At 46.6% G+C, this 15,821-nt stretch overlaps 2 non-coding genes across 2 annotated transcripts; both read right to left on the bottom strand.

Moving 5' to 3' along the window:
• Positions 1-1,932: 1,932 nt before the first annotated feature.
• Positions 1,933-2,122, bottom strand: LOC136573932 (U2 spliceosomal RNA). The gene has a single exon (XR_010786133.1). It is a non-coding gene; the product is annotated as a U2 spliceosomal RNA (small nuclear RNA).
• An 8,146-nt stretch (positions 2,123-10,268) lies between these two features.
• On the bottom strand, positions 10,269-10,463 carry LOC136574102 (U2 spliceosomal RNA). Its single transcript, XR_010786231.1, has one exon. It is a non-coding gene; the product is annotated as a U2 spliceosomal RNA (small nuclear RNA).
• Positions 10,464-15,821: the final 5,358 nt, after the last annotated feature.

Here is a 15,821-nt window from a genome sequence, read left to right as displayed (position 1 = left end):
GAAGCATAAATAGCGGGCTTGGCAGCGATTTCAGTCAGTCTCTGCTGCAGCTGGGAGACGGGAGATGGTCTTTATCTCTACCAAGAAGCTGCAGAACTACCGGCAACTGCAGAACTACCGGCAACTGCAGAACTACCGGCAACTGCAAAACTACCGGCAACTGCAAAACTACCGGCAACTGCAAAACTTCCGGCAACTGCAGAACTTCCGGCAACTGCTGAACTACCGGCAACTGCTGAACTACCGGCAACTGCTGAACTACCGGCAACTGCAGAACTACCGGCAACTGCAGAACTACCAGTAACTGCATCATTTTTATTTTATTCAATATAGGTTTTATTGGTTTCATGGAGGGGGGGAAACTTTTGCCTTATCTCAAAGCAATGTAAAAATAACTTTGACAATGAAACTTAATAAATAAATTTCGAGTTGAACTATATAATGTTTGTCTGTGATATTTTATAAGGTGTACAAACAGGGGAAGGGGGGGGGGGAGCGGTAAGGGAGGGTAGGTATCTATGACACGGGAGAAAGAGAAAATAAAACAAAAAGGGGGAGGGGGGGGCGCTCCGGGATTGCTGTTTCTCTTTACGATTGTGGTTTAAACGTGTTACTCACATGTCCCTGTCTGTAACCACCTAGTAAATAGGGGTGAGCTCCGGGCATCTATCCATATCGCCCAGGTGTGATACAATTTATCATAGCCTGACGGCTCATCTTGAAGCCTCATTCTCTCCCTACGCTCTATTTCGTGGATCAATGTTATTTTTAGTGGAGTGCATTTTTTATGCAGCACACAAGGGGGAGACAGCGGCCTACCAAAATCGAGTTGGCTGCTGCTGTGGCTTTCTTTTTTTTAAAAAAAAGGTAGGTTCCGTTCTTCCATGGTGAGGAATAGGCAGGGAAGTTCCGTTTTTGCCAGCTGGGGAATGCTTATAGGCAAGGCCTTATCCCTGGTGGTGCATGTAACGTCAGACCACGTTTCAGCATTCAGTCAGTCAGTGGCTGACAAACGAGCTCCATGCAAGTTTACATTAAACAGACACATTTCTTTCTTTACTGTATTGACTGCGGTCTGTAATCGAGCGGTTGAACTGTTTCTGTGTCCATGCATTGAATAAAGCAATACATCCTTGTAAAGTAGACGTCCGTTCGTTGGAGTTCTTTGCTCCCCGAGTGTTGCTCCATCTCTAAACGTTGGCCTGGATCTTCATGGACGAATACTGCCCATCCCACGTGGAGCGTGTATCTCAGCCCGCGTGGAGTGCTGCAGTCCAATGAGGTATTCCGTGCTACATAGCAAGCCTTGGGCCTGTGTGATTGGGGGTCCGCTGCTGTCTGTCCACTCTGAAGCGCGCATCCGGGGCCGGCCGCTTTTCGACTACCAGCGACTGCAGGTCACACACACAGGCTGGTTGGAATGGCCTAGCATTATCCTGATCCGGAGGTGTAACTTGAAGCTGCGGGGCCCCAGTACAAAGTCTGGAACTGGGCCCCCAAACTATAAAGCTTCATTGATAGCATTGGTTTACAATGTGGGGAAGAGAGACTTTATGGGCCCCCTGGGGCTCCGGGCCCCCTGCACATACACCCATGACCCGAATACGTGGAGCATACAGACGCAGGCTGCCAGGATACGCTGTGCCTGCCCGATGTTTCCAACTTGGCTATTAGCGCAGCGGTAGGTACGAACTATAGAGTGCGGCTGCCATATGAACTGGTGTGTGTGTGTGTGTGTGTTGTTTTGCTTCCAGTTGTACCTGTGCTGTGCACACTCTGGCAGACGCAGCTGCTCAGTGGATACAATGTTGCGAGCAGACGGGCTGAGTGTCAATCAAAGTGCTTGGGTGGTGGTAGCAGCAGCCGCCACAGCTGCGCTGCACCTCTTGCTCGTCGGTTTTGTTTTTCTGCTTTTGGAAACGGTTGTAGGAAAGGGGGTGCACCGGTCCTGGAGGTACTGCAATACCAGGTCAATGCGTGGAGTGGACAGAGCAAGCTCTTTTTCCAGCTCCCTGTTCTAAAAATCCATTTAATATATGGTCCCCAGATAGGGGACGTATCAGATATTAAACTGATAAGAACAGATTTTTTTTTTTAAGTTGACAAACCCTCCACAAGGGGGGGTGTATTTATTTACACAACATATATATATACATAGACTTTTTTTCCAAGTGTTTGTCCATAGTACATTAAAAACACATTAAATAACATCTTTAAAACATACCATTTAAAACATCTGTCTACATATAATACACGTTGTAAAAACCATACCAAAACAGTTTAAAATTTCACGTAAAAAGGGCACTTGGTGACATCATATTATGGAACTCCATTCTGATAAAAACCATTTCCTTGCTAAAATTGGAAAGTTTTTCCTATCCACTATGTAGTATTGGTGCATCTCGTTAAGACTGATGGATAAAATGTCCTTCACAGATAAAATCTCGTGTTTAAAAACTAAAATGTTCCTGGCCTTCCATAGAGCTGCTTTGACCGAGTTGACCATCTTCCATGCCATAATTCTCTGCGTCTGTGTGGGGCATTCCAGGCATCCATATAAAACAGCGTCCAGCGTAAGTCTCTTTATCCGGGTTATTTTAATCATTAACGGCAAAATCTTGGTCCAAACTCTCTTGGCAATAAAACAAGTCCATAACAGATGGGTCGTCGTCTCGTCTTCTCCACATCTGGGTCTTGGGCATGCGGCAATGTTGGTCAAACCTCTACGATGCTGGAATGCCCGGCATGGAAGACAGTCATGGACGCAGCTCCAGGCCAGGTCTTTCTGTGAATTAAAAATATAATGGTTAACCATTGTCCAGGTCTCTTTGCTTTTCTTTTCGTTAAAATTGCTTACTTGCACATAAAAACCACTTTCTTTAATGTTCTTTAAAATAATTTTACTGTTCATTAAAACTTGTGGGCTTTTCCCAGTAAAATCATATAAAATGGCTATTTTTTCTAAAATCTTATACTCATGGGACAGATTAAAAGAATAAGGGGAATTTAAAACTGTTTTAAACCATCCATTCCTCCTCATAAAATAGCCAGTATTATATCGTATAAAATAAGACCAGTAGTGGTTTTTAAAAAGAGCACCAATACACATACTAAAATACTTTGTATATAAAAAAGCTTTAAAATCAGGGAAATCTTTTCCGCCCATTGTCTTTGGCTTCATCACTATTTCCCTGCTTAGTTTTTCCATCTTGGAGTTCCATAAAAATGTGAAGCATGCCTTTACAATTTTATTAAAAACTCTGCCAGGAGGGGGAAACACTAAACTCAGGTACAATAAAATAGGTAAAATCACTGACTTTGTGATTAAAACCTTCCCCTCCATGGTCAGCTGCCGCATGCTCCACATACAGATTTTCTTATTTATCTTTTGTGCCACCAAGTCCCAGCTGTTAAGACCTCTGTTGTCCTCGTTGAAGGAGACACCTAAAATCTGCACCGAGTCGGACACAGGAATGGGGACATCTGGCAAGGGCAGGTCCCCAATATTTAAAATACTACTTTTGTTAAAATTTACCTTAAAACCCGAGGCGCAGCAATAAAACTCAATCTGCCTTACAGCCTTCTGGATCGACAGGGTGTCCCTTCCAAGTATTGCCACATCGTCCATGTACCCCACTACTTTAGCCTCGATCCCCCCCCCGCCGGGCAGGGGGATCCCACGGATCTGCTTGTCCCGCCGTATGGTACATAAAAGAGGCTCTAATGCGCATATAAAAAGTAGTGGGGACAAGGGACACCCCTGCTTCACCCCGGAGTTTAAAAGTACTTCCTGTGTCCTAAAACCATTGACTAAAATTTTGCTCGTGCAGTTGTTGTAAAACGCTTTTAAAGACAATAAAAAACCTTCCGGTATACCCATTCTCTCTAAAACCTTAAAAAGATAAAAGTGGGACACACGGTCAAAGGCTTTTTCAAAGTCGATCGTTAATATGGCCATTTTCCCGTTCCTGGACTTTGTGTCGCTAATACAATCTTTTAAAAGGTTAAGATTCTCCCATATGCTCCTCCCGGGCACCCCACAGACCTGGTTGGGGTGTACAACTTTGCTTACTACGGTCTTTAGTCTGTTCGCACATATTTTTGCCATTATCTTGTAGTCGCTGTTCAGAAGGGTGATCGGTCTCCAGTTTTTGATGTCGGTCTTGTCTCCTTTTTTGTACAGGAGAGACACGTCACCCTTCTTCCAGGACCCCGGGAGGGCTTTAGACATAAAAACTTCCGTAAAAAGGGAGAAGAGGTCATCCTTAAAAATACCAAAAAAGGTGACATAAAACTCTATGGGTATACCATCGGGCCCAGGCACCTTACCTGGTTTAAAACTCTTAATAGTGTCTAAAATCTCCTGTTCTGTGATGTCCCTTAATAAAATCTCACGAGAACCAGGATCTAAAACGTCAGTGATCTCCTTCAACGAGTCATTCATAAAATCACTGTCAACAGACTTAGTATTAAAAAGATCCGCATAAAACTCATACACTTTCTTTAAAATACCCTGTATGTCCTTGGTGCCACCGAGATCATCGAGGACTGTCCGCTTGTCTCTTATCTTCTTAAAGAAGTACCTGGAGCAGGTCTCGTTCTCCTCTAGGTGTTGTACTTTGGAACGGAAGATGATTTCTTTTCCCCTCTGCTCCAGGCACCGGGCGATCTCTTTCTTCACCTCGATGATCTCGTGGTCCACCTCTATGTCATGTTCACGGAACTTATACAGGGTCTGCAGGCGAGTGTTCAGGTTAGAATAAAATGTACGTTTTTCTTTTGCTTTATTGATCCCAACCTTGATAAAAAAGTTTTTAATTTTCAGTTTCATCTTCTCCCACCACTGGCTGGTGGGAGTGTTGGGATCTTTTACTCGCCTGCAGTCTTTATAAAAAGTGATAAAATCAGATAAAACCTGCGGATCTTCTAAAAGGGACACGTTAAACTTCCAGGCATTCTTACCGGATTTTCTCTTAAAAACGGTATCAACTTTAAAATATAAAAGCTTATGGTCAGAGAAAACATTGGTAAAAAGGTCACATCTAAAAGGCAGTACTTGGTACGAGCAGAACATAAAATCGATCCTGGAGCTGCACAGTCTGTTGCTCCAGGTAACGCCGGCTTCCTCTGATGCGTTAGGATTACATTTTTTAAAAGCATCAGTGAGCTTACTGTCTAAAATCACATTTTTTAGTATGGAAGAGGTCTTGTCGTAGTTCCTGCTCACTGAGCTAGAAAGCCGGCGTTCCCCCTTTAAAATACAATTAAAATCACCTGCTAAAATCAGGGGTTCTGAATCGTTAATAAAAAGGGGTAAAATCTCTAGCATTTCTGCTCGGGTGTTTTTGTCTGTTGCACCATAAAAGTTTAAAAACTGCCACTTAATACCATTGATAAAAGCTTTGACCAATAAAATTCTGCCTGGTAAAATTTCATTAATAACGTCAATTAAAACGTTACCCTTAAAAAGAATGGCGACCCCCGCCGATCTGGTCTCGTTAGAGCCGGACCAGACCGACGGTCCATGTACCCAGTCATCTTGGTATTTTTTATACTGGGCCCTATGCGGGATCCCGCACTCCTGTAGGAAAAAAACGGAGGCAGCAAAAATAGTCAGATAGCTGAAGAGGGCGACCCTCCTCACGTGGCTCTCGATGCTTCTGACATTAAAAGTGAGTCCCGATAGAGCAGCCATTGGAGACTAGGGATATGCGTGGGTCTTTTCTTTAGAAGTCTCCGGGCAAGCCAAAGACCTCGCTGACACTCTCACACCCCCCCGCATCCGAATCTATCGTGAACGGTGATGCTGGAGAGGAACCTACCTCACTTAGTGGGCCCCCTACGGTGCCCGAGAGAGGGATCTGCGTAAGATCCCAAATCGCCTCGATCGCCTCCGGAATCTCCATGGGGGCTGGCAGGCCAGCTCCCGTGACCGTCTCTGTCCCCTCAGCCGGGGTGGGTACTCGGCTCGCTTCCGACTCTGCACCTTCGGAGGTGGCACCCCGCGCCCCCTCCTGGCGAGGAGGGGGAGGGGCCTTCTGGGATGGCACCGCAGGGGGTACTTCCACCGGGTCCTCCGACTTCGTCGGGATCTCCGGTGTTCCCCCCTGCACCACCTCCGAGTACAGCCTACCACCCGAGCCTTTCCTCCGTTTTTGTGTTGCTGCCGCCGTGCCCCCAGGGTCCTCCGCCTCGGACACCGCCTCAGCGGGCACCTTGGGAGGGCCCGGACCGGCTTCCCCGGCTCTGCCACCTCTACCGGTTTCCCGGGAGGGAGAGCCAGTCCGCCGGTCGCTCACCCTCCTCTTAATGCTCCGCTGCTCCTTACCACCTTGTGAGGGCCCACTGGAGACCTCCATCTCCTCAGGCTCCTCTCCCTGGGGGGGTGCTGCTTGGTCTTTTGGCTGCCCTGGCCGCTCCTCGGTTCCGGGTCGCCCTTGCTGCTCCGTCTTCTGTGCTCTGTGGGGGCAAAACGTGTAGAGGTGACCAACATTGCCGCAGAAATAGCATCCTTTGCCTTTTTTACACCCGCTTGTCTCATGATCAGTGCCCCCACATTTCTTGCAAGTACTCGCACAGGAATCTTTTTGGTGACCGTATGTTGAACAAGTCCTACAGAAGTCAGGCATTCCCGCAAAGTATAGGTCGCCATTCACTTTGCCCAATTTAAAACGCGCAGGCGGTAAGATCACTCCCCCCGGCCAACTGGGGTCACTTACACACGTGGCCTGGAATCGCCACTTCGAGGTCCAAATACCAAACTCGTTCATAATCTTTCCCATACATCTGACCGATTTAAAATAACGTAAGAGAAAGTCCTCGACCTCTTTTACATCAGTGTAGGGAGAATACATTTTAATCACCACAAGTTTGGTTATGTCGAGGACGTGCTCGACCAGCAAGACACCCTCAAGCTTCGGATCTTTTCTTATTGGGATGGCTGAGACCAGGTCTCTAAAGATGCCCGCTTCGGTCAGGGTCACGTCATAGATCCGTCGCTTGGGGTAATCTTGGATCGCAAGGATCTCTCTCTTTTGTATCTTGAACACTCCTTGCAGCACGTCCTCGACCACATACTTCAGACCACGTGTGTCCGCACTATCTGAAAAAGAGACACGTACAGTGTTCTTGATCCGCGCATATGCCGGTATTTCTTGTGGGCTTTCGCCCATGTTTGAAGAAGAAATGGTGGGTCACAATCAACCGCTATGTGACACACACCAAAAGGGAAAACGCCCTCTCCTGGCCCGGAGACCAGAAGAGGCAGGGGGATCGCGACTCGTTTACCCTGGGACTAATCCCTCTCCCTAATAGCAGCAGGCGGGTGAAGCCCACCGAAGTGGGCGATCCCGCCAGGCAAAGGAGAGGGGTACCCGAGTTACCTTCCGGCTAAGACTTCCTGTACCAGGTACACTTGGTCTTAGCCAAAAGGCCGAGAAGCGATAACCCGAAATGGGTTTCACCTGTAGCCCGGCCCGCCCAACTCCACTTCCAAGGCTTGAGGCAACACGCTCAGCCAGCACTCTGGGCGCACCCACAATGCACCCAGGCAGCTGGGAGAGCTAGTAAAACTTTACATAGCCCCGCCCCACGCCTTCTCAACCGCGCCCTCCCCCCTCAGTCCTTCCTCTTGCACCGTGCTCACGCATCCTAGGCTTGCAGAGCCTGCTGCTGCTGCTGCTGCAGGACTCGTCACCTCCCTACCCAGGATGGTTAAGCCGGCGATGACACTAGAAGCAAGCACTAGTTTGTCTCTGAAGGTGCGTCGGCCGGTCGGTTGGAGGGATCTCTTCGGCCGGCCGCATTTCGAGTGGGGACGGATGGAAACTTTTTACCTGAAATGAGGGAAATTGGCTTCGGCCCCATAGGGCTTTATTGCCTTTCCCTGGGCCGGCATTAGTAGACCCTAGTAAGGAGAATAATAGAATGGCATGGTTATCCGAAGAACTTAAAAACATACAGCAGGCCTTTTTTTCCCGCCATACATACATAACTACAGATTTTATATTTTTTTTACATATATATATATATATATATATATATATATATATATATATATCTCTATCACACACACACACAATCGTAAATCTATCTTTAATCTATATCTACAAAATCTATAATTCAGAAATAATCCATATCTATATTCTACGTAATTAATAAAGATAGATTAGATAGGATAGGATAGGATAGATAGACACATACATGCATACATACTGTATGCAAATGAGCCAGGTATTTGGAATGCTGATGATGTCACTCCCTTGTGATGTCATACATACATACTGTATGCAAATGAGCCAGGTGTTTGGAATGCTGATGATGTCACTCCCTTGTGATGTCATGAGCCAGGTGTATGGCAGGCTGATGTCACTCCATTGTGATGTCATCAATTTAGAAGCATAAATAGCGGGCTTGGCAGCGATTTCAGTCAGTCTCTGCTGCAGCTGGGAGACGGGAGATGGTCTTTATCTCTACCAAGAAGCTGCAGAACTACCGGCAACTGCAGAACTTCCGGCAACTGCAGAACTTCCGGCAACTGCAGAACTTCCGGCAACTGCTGAACTACCGGCAACTGCTGAACTACCGGCAACTGCTGAACTACCGGCAACTGCTGAACTACCGGCAACTGCATCATTTTTATTTTATTCAATATAGGTTTTATTGGTTTCATGGAGGGGGGGGAAACTTTTGCCTTATCTCAAAGCAATGTAAAAATAACTTTGACAATGAAACTTAATAAATAAATTTCGAGTTGAACTATATAATGTTTGTCTGTGATATTTTATAAGGTCTACAAACAGGGGAAGGGGGGGGGAGCGGTAAGGGAGGGTAGGTATCTATGACACGGGAGAAAGAGAAAATAAAACAAAAAGGGGGAGGGGGGGGGCGCTCCGGGATTGCTGTTTCTCTTTACGATTGTGGTTTAAACGTGTTACTCACATGTCCCTGTCTGTAACCACCTAGTAAATAGGGGTGAGCTCCGGGCATCTATCCATATCGCCCAGGTGTGATACAATTTATCATAGCCTGACGGCTCATCTAGAAGCCTCATTCTCTCCCTACGCTCTATTTCGTGGATCAGTTATTTTTAGCGGAGTGCATTTTTAATGCAGCACACAAGGGGGAGACAGCGGCCTACCAAAATCGAGTTGGCTGCTGCTGTGGCTTTCTTTTTTTTTTAAAAAAAGGTAGGTTCCGTTCTTCCACGGTGAGGAATAGGCAGGGAGGTTCCGTTTTTGCCAGCTGGGGAATGCTTATAGGCAAGGCCTTATCCCTGCTGGTGCATGTAACGTCAGACCACGTTTCAGACATGCAGCAGCGGCAGCATTCATTCAGTCAGTGGCTCACAAACGAGCTCCGTGCAAGTTTACATTAAACAGACACATTTCTCTCTTTACTGTATTGACTGCGGTCTTTAGCGAGCGGTTGAACTGTTTCTGTGTCCATGCATTGAATAAAGCAATACATCCTTTTAAAGTAGACGGCCGTTCGTTGGAGTTCTTTGCTCCCCGGGTGTTGCTCCATCTGTAAGCGTTGGCCTGGATCCTCATGGACGGAATACTGCCCATCCCACGTGGAGCGTGTATCTCAGCCCGCATGGAGCGCTGCAGTCCAATGAGGTATTCCGTGCCGCATAGCAAGCCTCGGGCCTGTGTGATTGGGGGTCCACTGCTGTCTGTCCACTCTGAAGCACACATCCGGGGCCGGCCGCTTTTCGACTACCAGCGACTGCAGGTCACTCACACAGGCTGGTTGGAATGGCCTAGCATTATCCTGATCCGGAGGTGTAACTTGAAGCTGCGGGGCCCCAGTACAAAGTCTGGGACTGGGCCCTCAAACTATAAAGCTTCATTGATAGCATTGGTTTACAATGTGGGGAAGAGAGACTTTATGGGCCCCCTAGGGCTCCGGGCCCCAGGTGCGACCGCACCCCCTGCACATACACCCATGACCCGAATACGTGGAGCATACAGAGGCAGGCTGCCAGGATACGCTGTGCCTGCCCGATGTTTCCAACTTGGCTATTAGCGCAGCGGTAGGTACGAACTATAGAGTGCGGCTGGCATATGAACTGCTGTGTGTTGTTTTGCTTCCAGTTGTACCTGTGCTGTGCACAGTGGATACAATGTTGCGAGCTCCACGGCAGCAGACGGGCTGAGTGTCAGTCAAAGTGCTGGTTTGTTAGCAGCAGCAGAAGAAGCCACAGCTGCGCTGCACCTCTTGCTCGTCGGTTTTGTTTTTTCTGCTTTTGGAAACGGTTGTAGGAAAGGGGGTGCACCGGTCCTGGAGGTACTGCAATACCAGGTCAATGCGTGGAGTGGACAGAGCAAGCTCTTTTTCCAGCTCCCTGTTCTAAAAATCCATTTAATATATGGTCCCCAGATAGGGGACGTATCAGATATTAAACTGATAAGAACAGATTTTTTTTTTTTTTTTAAGTTGACTAACCCTCCAGATGGGGGGCGTTTATTTTAAACAACACGTTTTGACATTTGACATGTTAGAATGTTCATATATAGTACATTTAAAAACACATTATAGAACATATTTAAAACATACCATAAAAAACATTCAAAACATACATTACATGTTGTTAAAATTCCCATTAAAAAACACATAAAAGGGCACTTGGTGGCACTATATAATGGAGTTCCATTCCCTTAAAAGCCATTTTCTTGATAAAATAGGAAAGTTTTTCCTGTCCACAATATAATATTGATACATTTCATTAAGAGCCATAGATAAAATATCTTTCACAGATAAAACTTCGCGTTTGAAGACTAAAATGTTCCTGGCCTTCCACAGAGCTGCTTTGATCGAGTTGACTATCTTCCATGCCATAATTTCTTGCGACCGTGTGGGGCATTCCAGACATCCATATAATATTGCTTGTAGCGTTATTCTCCTCAGTCCAGTTATCTTTCGTATTAATGGTAAAATCTGAGTCCATACTCTCTTGGTTAAAAAACAAGTCCATAACAGATGGGTAGTTGTCTCCTCTTCTCCACATCCGGGTCTTGGGCACGCGGCGGTGTTGGTCAATCCTCTACGATGCTGGAATGCCCGGCACGGAAGACAGTCGTGGACGCAGCTCCAGGCCAGGTCTTTCTGTGAATTAAAAATGTGGTTATTTATCTTTCTCCATATTTCTTTGGTTTTGCTCTCATTAAAATTACTAATTTGAACATAAAAACCACTTTCTTTAATATTTTTTATCATTAATTTACTATTCATTAAAATCTGCGCACTTTTTCCGGTAAAATCATATAAAACCACAATTTTTTCTAAAATCTTATATTCTGGTGACAGGTTAAAAGAATAAGGTGAGTTTAAAACGGTTTTAAACCACCCGTGACGCCTCATAAAATAACCTGTGTTATATCTTAAAAAATAAGACCAGAAGTGGTTTTTAAAAAGTGCGCCCAGGCACATGCTAAAATACTTGGTGTATAAAAAGGCTTTAAAATCGGGAAAGTCTTTTCCACCCATTATTTTTGGTTTCATCACAATCTCGCGTTTAAGTTTCTCCATCTTGGAACTCCATAAAAAGGTAAAAGCAGCTTTAACGATTTTGTTAAAAACCCTCCCAGGAGGGGGGAACACCAAACTCAAATATAATAAAATAGGTAGAATCACCATTTTGGTTATTAAAACTTTCCCCTCCATGGTCAGCTTTCTCATACCCCACATACAGAATTTCTTATTTATTTTTTGTGCCACCAAGTCCCAACTGTTAAGACCTCTGTTGTCCTCGTTGAAGGAGACACCTAAAATCTGCACCGAGTCAGACACAGGAATGGGGACGTCTGGCAAAGGCAGGTCCCCGATGTTTAAAATGCTACTTTTGTTAAAATTCACTTTAAAACCCGAGGCGCAGCAATAAAACTCAATCTGTCTCGCAGCCTTCTGGATCGACGGGGTGTCCCTTCCGAGAATTGCCACATCGTCCATGTACCCCACTACTTTGGCCTCGATCCCCCCCCCGCCGGGCAGGGGGATCCCACGGATCTGCTTGTCCCGTCTGAATGTACATAAAAGAGGCTCTAGTGCGCATATAAAAAGTAGTGGGGACAAGGGACACCCCTGCTTCACCCCGGAGTTTAAAAGCACTTCCTGTGTTTTAAAACCATTTACTAAAATTCTGCTCGTGCAATTATTGTAAAACGCTTTTAAAGACAATAAAAAACCTTCCGGTATACCCATTCTCTCTAAAACCTTAAAAAGATAAAAATGTGACACCCGGTCAAAGGCTTTCTCGAAATCTATTGTTAAAATTGCCATTTGACCTTTCCTTGACTTGGTGTCACTTATGCAGTCTTTTATGAGGTTAAGACTCTCCCATATTGCCCTCCCGGGCACCCCACAGACCTGGTTGGGGTGTACAATTTTGTTTATCACGGTCTTTAAACGGTTTGCACATATCTTAGCCATTGTTTTGTAGTCACTGTTCAGAAGGGTGATCGGTCTCCAGTTTTTAATATCGGTCTTGTCTCCTTTTTTGTAAAGGAGAGACACGTCACCCTTCTTCCAGGACCCCGGGAGGGCTTTAGACATAAAAACTTCTGTAAAAAGGGAGAAGAGGTCATCCTTAAAAATACCAAAAAAGGTGACATAAAACTCTATGGGTATACCATCGGGCCCAGGCACCTTGCCTGGTTTAAAACTTTTGATAGTGTCTAAAATCTCCTGTTCTGTGATGTCCCGTAATAAAATTTCACAAGAACCAGGATCTAAAACGTCAGTGATCTCCTTCAACGAGTCATTCATAAAATCAATGTCAACAGTTTTTGTATTAAAAAGATCCGCATAAAACTCATGCACTTTCTTTAAAATACCCTGTACGTCCTTGGTGCCACCGAGATCATCGAGGACTGTGCGTTTGTCACGTATCTTCTTGAAGAAGTACCTGGAGCAGGTCTCATTCTCCTCCAGGTGTTTTACTTTTGAACGGAATATAATCTCCTTTCCCCTCTGCTCCAGGCACCGGGCGATCTCTTTCTTCACCTCGATGATCTCGTGGTCCACCTCTATATCATGTTCACGGAACTTATACAGGGTCTGCAGACGAGTGTTCAGGTTGGAATAAAATATACGTTTCTCTCTAGCTTTGGTGATCCCAACCTTGATGAAGAATGTTTTGATTTTTTGTTTCATCATCTCCCACCACTGGCTGGTGGGAGTGTTGGGATCCTTCACTCGTCTGCAGTTTCTATAAAAAGCGATAAAATCGGATAAAACCTGCGGATCTTCTAAAAGGGACACGTTAAATTTCCAGGCATTCTTTCCAGTTTTTCTTTTTAAAACTGTATCAACTTTAAAATATAAAAGCTTATGGTCAGAAAACACGTTGGTAAAAGAATCACATCTAAAAGGCAGTACTTGATAAGAGCAGAACATAAAATCTATCCTGGAGCTGCAGATCTTGTTGCTCCAGGTGACGCCGGCTTCCTCTGATGCGTTGGGATTGCATGTTTTAAAAGCATCAGTGAGCTTGGCGTCTAAAATTACATTTTTTAACAAAGATGAGGTTTTGTCGTAATTTCTGCTCACTGAGCTAGAAAGCCGGCGTTCCCCCTTTAAAATACAATTAAAATCCCCCGCTAAAATCAGAGGATCAGAATCGTTTAAAAACAAGGGTAAAATCTCCAACATCTCCGCTCTTTCATTTTTATCTGTTGACCCATAAAAATTTAAAAACTGCCACTTTATACCATTAATAAACGCTTTGACCAATAAAACTCTGCCTGGTAAAATTTCGTTAATAACATCAATAAAAACGTTCCCTTTAAAAAGAATGGCGACCCCCGCCGATCTGGTCTCGTTAGAGCCGGACCAGACCGACGGTCCATGTACCCAGTCCTCTTGGTATTTTTTGTACTGGGCCCTATGCGGGATACCGCACTCCTGCAGGAAAAAGACGGAGGCAGCAAAAATAGTCAGATAGCTGAAGAGGGCGACCCTCCTCACGTGGCTCTCGATGCTTCTGACATTAAATGTGAGTCCCGACAGAGCAGCCATTGGAGACTATGGTATAACGTGGGTCTTCTCTTTAGAAGTCTCCGGGCAAGCCAAAGACCTCGCTGGCACTCTCACACCCCCCCGCATCCGAATCTAATGTGAACGCTGATGCTGGAGAGGAACCTACTTCACTCAGTGGACCCCCGACGGTGCCCGAGAGAGGGATCTGCGTGAGGTCCCATATTGATTCTATTGTTTCTTGAATCTCCATGGGGGCTAGCAGGCCAGCTCCCATGTCCTTCTCTTTCCCCTCCGCCGGGGTGGGTACTTGGCTCATTTCCTCGGCCTCCTCAGAGGTGGCACCCCGTGCCCCCTCCTGGACAGGAGGGGGCGGGGCATTCTGGGATGGCACCGCAGGGGGTACTTTCACCGGGTCCTCCGACTTCGTCGGGATCTCCGGTGTTCCCCCCTGCACCACCTCCGAGTACAGCCTGTCACCTGAGCCTTTCCGCCTTTTTTGAGCTGCCGCCGTGCCCCCAGGGTCCTCCGCCTCAGGCACCGCTTGAGCGGGCATCGTGGGAGAGCCTGGACCGGCTTCCTTGGCTCTACTACCTCGACCGGTTTCCCGGGAGGGAGAGCCTGTCCGCCGATCACTCACCCTCCGCTTGATGCTCCGCTGCTCCTTGCCTTCGTTTTGGGGGGGTCCACTTGCAACCTCCATCTCCTCAGGTTCCTCTCCCTGGGGGGGTGTTTTCTGGTCATCTGGCTGCCCCGGCTGCTCTTTGGGTCCGGGTCGCCCTTGCTGCTCCGTCCTCTGTGCTCTGTGGGGGCAAAACGTATAGAGGTGACCAACACCGCCGCAAAAATAGCACCCTTTTCCTTTCTGGCATTTACTCGTCTCGTGATCCGTACCCCCACATTTCTTACAAGTGCTTGCACAGGACTCTTTTTGATGACCGTATTTTGAGCAAATCCTGCAAAAGTCGGGCATTCCCGCAAAGTATAGGTCGCCATTCACCTTGCCCAATTTAAAACGCGCGGGCGGTAAGATCACTCCCCCCGGCCAACTGGGGTCACTTACACACGTGGTCTGGAAGCGCCATTTTGAAGTCCATATGCCAAACTCGTTCATAATCTTACCCGTACATCTGACCGCTTTGAAGTATCGTAAAAGAAAGTCCTCAACTTCCTTCACGTCAGTGTAGGGCGAATACATCTTAATCACCACGAGTTTAGTGATGTCGAGGACGTGCTCGACTAACAAGACTCCCTCCAGCTTCGGATCTTTTTTTGTTGATATGGCTGCGACCAGGTCCCGGAAGATGCCTGTCTCTGTCAAGGTTACATCGTAGATCCGTCGCTTCGGGTAGTCTTGTATAGCCAGGATCTCGTGTTTTTGTACGTTAAAAACGCCTTTAAGCACGTCCTCAACCACATATTTCAGACCACGTGTGTCCGCACTATCTGAAAAAGACACACGTATAGTGTTCTTTATCCGCGCATAAGCCGGTATGTCGTGTGGGCCCTCGCCCATTTTTGGTATTTGAGAATATCACAAAACCGCTTTTGTGATGTGGTATGAAAAGCGCCCTCTCCTGGCCCGGAGACCAGAAGAGGCAGGGGGATCGCTACCCGTTTACCCTGGGACTAATCCCTCTCCCTGATGGCAGCAGGCGGGTGAAGCCCACCGAAGTGGGCGATCCCGCCAGGCAAAGGAGAGGGGTACCCGAGTTACCTTCCGGCTAAGACTTCCTGTACTAGGTACACTTGGTCTTAGCCAAAAGGCCGAGAAGCGATAACCCGAAATGGGTTTCACCTGTAGCCCGGCCCGCCCAACTCCACTTCCAAGGCTTGAGGCAACA

The sequence above is a fragment of the Eleutherodactylus coqui genome, chromosome 7 (genome assembly GCF_035609145.1).
Source record: "Eleutherodactylus coqui strain aEleCoq1 chromosome 7, aEleCoq1.hap1, whole genome shotgun sequence".
In the NCBI taxonomy this organism is placed as follows: Eukaryota; Metazoa; Chordata; class Amphibia; order Anura; family Eleutherodactylidae; genus Eleutherodactylus; species Eleutherodactylus coqui.
Note: the sequence above shows the minus strand (reverse complement) of the source record. Positions and strands in the feature narration are given on the sequence as shown.